Here is a 4,809-nt window from a genome sequence, read left to right as displayed (position 1 = left end):
CAAAACTCAATCCCAAAAAACCCTTGCCATCAGCACCTGAAACAAGAACCATAACATTCAAGAAGTACACCATGTCCGTTATCACACATCAACTACAAACGAAATAAAACGATACAATCAATTCCTAAAAACCACCTCAAAGTCACAACATCAAGGAACTTTGGAAAATTAAAAGCCGCGCTCCCAGCACCGGGCGGAACGCGGCTTCCGGTAAGAAAGCGGCTCCTCCGGCGGCTCCTGAGGGCTGCAGGGGGCCCCGGCGGCGCCCGAGCCCCGCGCCCGGAGCGGACGGAGCGACCGGCACCGGCCGGCACCGGCGCAGCGCCCGCGCCGCCTCTCCCGCCCGCCGGCCCGGCAAAGCTCCCCTCGGCTCCGCACGCCTCGCTCCGGCGCGGCTCCGGCAGTCCTGCGGCAGCCCGGCCGCGCCCAAGTCCCCTTCCACCTCGGCAGCTCCCCAGGCAACGCCAGCAGCTCCCGCGCCACAGCCTTGGCTGCCGGGCCAGGGGCAGAAGAAGCGCCCTCCAATGCAGCAGCACAGCCCGATTTCAACCCTTCAAACGCTGCGAGAGCTGCAGCCTCCTTCAATTCAACCCCCGGAACTTACGCCACACTCAGGTGCTCGCCTCACTTCAACAAGGGCAAATAAATGTGTTCTCCCCTTCAGTTTCATCCCCTGTAAGAGCAGAAAAGAAAGTACTTTCCTCAAATGATGGTAAAAGGGGGATTTTTACCGCAATCCAAACCCTTTACAAGGACGGACAACACGTCCCCTACCAACTACCCCCTCCATTTAAACCTCAGGATGATGAAAATGGGGGGGGGGGGCTACCCTCAAGTCAAAACCCAGCATACAACAACAATATTTTTCCCCTTCTATTTGAAATAGAACACAGGGATTCGCTGCCACCCCGGGATACCCCTAACACCCTGGAAAAGGCATGTTTTCCTTCAATCAAGACCCTCAAAACCACGAGTGCACGGGAATCCCACCCAGTTCAAACACAGGCAATAATGGAAGAGAAGTTGCTTCCCTCATTTTGAATTTCTTTTGTCTTAAAAAACCCTAGTTTGTTTGGGTTTTTGGTTGTTTTTTTTTTTGTTTTTTTTTTTTTTTTTGTTTTTTTTTTTGTTTTTTTTTTGGGGGGGTTTTTTGGTTTTTTTTTGGTGGTTTTTTTTTTTTTCGGGGAGCAATGGGGAGGGATTGGCAAAACGAAATTTAAAAGGGAAAGGAGAAAAGTCCCCCCTACAAAGGCACACCGTCTCACCTGTTTGGCTGCTGTTTCCCGGCACAAAGGTTTGTCCCTCGGCACCTCCTCTGAGCAATGCTCCAGGTATCCAAGCGATCCCCCAGACCCTGTCTGAAGCTCTCACCGTCCTTCCATGAGACAACCCCGGGAGCCCCCCCCCCCCAAACTCCTCTTCCCCAACAGCTCCATGCAAGAGTGAGCTGAGGCAAACCCCCTAAAACAGCCGCCGGCAGGAGCCGCCCCCTCATCATCCTCACAGCTCACACCTGGGGCTGCTCTGAGCCCTCATCATCCTCACAGCTCACACCTGGGGCTGCTCTGAGCCCTCATCATCCTCACAGTTCACACCTGGGGCTGCTCTGAGCCCTCATCATCCTCACAGCTCACACCTGGGGCTGCTCTGAGCCCTCATCATCCTCACAGCTCACACCTGGCGCTGTTGCCACTCTCCAACAGCGCCTCTCCCTGTCCAGCACACAGCCCACTTCTCACAGACACACACCAAGCAGAAATCCACTAGGGGTGTTGGCTTTTCTTAGTCCGTCTGGTTAGACGATTAAAACACGCACATGCATTGATGGTCATTGAGGGAAAGCTTTCCAGTGGACAAAATAGTCATTTTGGAAGCACACTTTGATACACCTTCAGAAAAAGCAGAATCAGCACCAGCTCCTAAGACCCTTGCTGAGGAACCCAGCCCTCCTTGGGACACCCAAAGCAGCAGACCTCGAAAAAGGAGGGGAAAAGTCAAGCTTGGAGTGGAAAAAGAGAACATAAGTACACCAGCCTTTCAAAATGCCTGCACACAGCAATAGTGGGAACCAGTCACATTTCTCCTTTCCTTGCTTTCTGTGATGACATAAATATGAAGTAAAAACACGTTAAACAAAAGGCAGAGCTAGGATTTTACAGGTCTTCATTTTGGCAGTCTGGATGACAAACGCCTCTTACGGGACTGCGACACGTTTTGGGGACTGGCAGAGAATGGAGGCAAAAGGTGCCAGAGCGCCCTTTCTATTCCCTTCAGCCCCTGCAGCAGTTCAGATGGTTTCAGGGCACTTGCTTGGTTCATTCCTAGATCAAAACGTTATGGCATTATTTTCAAAACTACTACCCATGCCCAGTCAGAGTTTCCTACATTCCTGGATACAAATGAGTGGATAGAGAGAGGGTTTCTTTCCAAATGAATTTAGCAATACTTTCCTATTTTTACCAATACCTATAAAAACGAAACATTTGCCAGGATTTAGTAGTATTCTACACACCCCCCTCCCTGTGCATTTTGGGGCAGCTTTGGGTCCCTCGGGGGGACGGCACCCGGCAGGACCCCTCCTCATTCGCCACCCACCTGCTCCTCCGCCGCAGCGTGCGTCCCTCTCCTAGGGACCTTAGGGTGCCCCAAATGACACCAGAGCCCCGAGTCTTCACCCCTTTTTCCTGGCCCCCAAAGAAGGCACAGAAGGAGTCTTAACTGCCCTGGACAGCAGCCCAGCACTTGCTTCCATCCCTTTCCACATGTACATCCCCCCCGAAAGGGACTCTGCCGCAACAAGAAAGGGGGGCAGCCCCCAGAAGGGTCGAAGCTCCTGCCCAGCCTCGCTGTCACGGGCGAGGGGCAGAGAGGGGGAGCGGCAGAGACGGCGGGGACGCGGCACGGACGGCACGGCACCGAGCGGGGGCCGCTCTCAGCGCGATGCCGGCAAAGCCGCAGGTGGGGACTCCCGCAAGGGCCCGGGGCCGCCGGGCTCCGGCCCTCTGGGCTTTATGCTCCGGCGCCCCCGGCCCCGCGGCTGCGGGGAAAGAAGGAACGGGGCGACGGCAAGAGAGGAGGGCTAGCAGGGCGTGAGACAGCGTATGGAGGGAGGGAGGTCGGGCTGTGGAGGAAAGCGGGAGGGCAAGGGAAAGGCCGGGAGCGGGGAAGAGGGACGGTGCACAGAGGAGGGAGAGAAGAGGAATAGAACGGAGGAGCGGGATAGGGACAGGGCAGTGGGGGTCGGGTTTGCGAGGGAGAGGAGGGGAGGGTCCGCGGACAAAGAACAGGAATACGGGGAGGAGGAAGGAAGGGTAGAGGGGGGGACGGGAGGGGAGACCGAAAAGGGAGAGAAAGGGGTCGGCTTTGGGGAGAGAGGGAACTAAGGGATAGAGAGAGAAAGAAGGGGAATACGGGAAGGAGGAAGAAAGGAAGAAGGATTGGTAGAGAGAGGGACAAGAGGGGGAGCCTCAGAGAGCGCCGATCCACCCCGAGCCCGCCCCGGCGGCCCGCCCTGCTCGGGATGCTGCGCTCGGCGGAGCTCGGCTCGGTTCGGCCCCACTCGGCTCCTCGCCTACACTCGGGCTGTTCTCCGCTAGACTCGGCTGGATTCGCCTCTTCGGCGCAGCTCGGCTCGCCTCAACTCGGAGCCGCTCGCTCCGCTCGGCTCCGCTCGGCTCCGCTCGGCTCCCCGCGGCAGCGCGCCTCCCGCGCGGCGCGCACAGCTCGCCGCTCTCCTGCCGCCGAGCCCCGCGCCCGGCCCGGCCGGCGCACGGAAACCCCCGCGCCACATCAGACCCAGCAGTTTCTGCGCTAAACCCTTTCTGTCCTAGAAGGAGATAAACTTCTCTACCTCCTTCGTCTCCTCAGTTTTCTTCTTTGATTTCAAAATCAGAGTTACAAAAACCTACTCAACTACAAGACTCAGTAAGTAGCCGATAAAGTAGTCCCGTCAATTTCAGAACCTAAAGAACACGTTATACTTAAGTTTCCACACTTAAAAAAAGAAAAATCACACACGAGTCCTACTCACTGTGTCAAGCCTTATTTAAAACACACAAAAAAACCCCCTAAAAGAAATAGTTCCACAACCAAAACAGAACAAACAAGTAACACTAACTAAAACCACGCATCCAAATACAATCCGAAAAATCTCTTTTCAACGTGTCTCGTTTGTATACCTCCTCACAACTAACCTTATCCTTTACAAACACTAAATTGCAAATCAAAAAACTTACACATAACATAAACTCTTCAAATAGCATTTATACACTCATACCCCAAATTACAGGTAAACCACCAAAAGTAAAATTACTCAAATCATTACAAACAAATACTTGTACAATATTTAGTTACAAAACAACCCCCAAACCACACAAAACCACAAAGAAGTTACCTCAAAACAGCAAACCTACAATTTAACACAATTAATCCACTAAGACCAAACTTAACAATAATACATTAAAAAAACACCAAAAAAAAAAAAAAAAAAACAAACAAACAAAACAAAAAAAAACAACACAAAAAACAAACAAACAACCAAAAAAAAGAACACCCACCCAAAAATACCCAATCGCTCCAACACAAATTTACTTCTCAGTATCAAAACAGTACGACCTTTTAATAACCTAATTCTATTATTTCTGCATCTCTTTTAACACCTAAAATAACTACAACTCACACTTGAACCACATTAAATGAACTTACTTATTAACTAGCCAAATGAAACAATAACACATGTCTAACGTTAAATAAATTACTGCCAAATAGGAACATCTTTAAACATACTATCTTACAAAATAAAACAACTGT

At 51.9% G+C, this 4,809-nt stretch overlaps 1 long non-coding RNA gene across 1 annotated transcript; it reads left to right on the top strand.

The window, feature by feature from the left end:
* The first annotated feature begins 546 nt into the window (after nucleotides 1-546).
* On the top strand, nucleotides 547-1,046 carry LOC128810286 (uncharacterized). The gene is made up of 2 exons (XR_008437995.1): nucleotides 547-615; nucleotides 887-1,046. It is a non-coding gene; the product is annotated as an uncharacterized LOC128810286 (long non-coding RNA).
* Nucleotides 1,047-4,809: the final 3,763 nt, after the last annotated feature.

Source organism: Vidua macroura, chromosome 7 (genome assembly GCF_024509145.1).
Source record: "Vidua macroura isolate BioBank_ID:100142 chromosome 7, ASM2450914v1, whole genome shotgun sequence".
NCBI lineage: Eukaryota > Metazoa > Chordata > Aves > Passeriformes > Viduidae > Vidua > Vidua macroura.
Note: the sequence above shows the minus strand (reverse complement) of the source record. Positions and strands in the feature narration are given on the sequence as shown.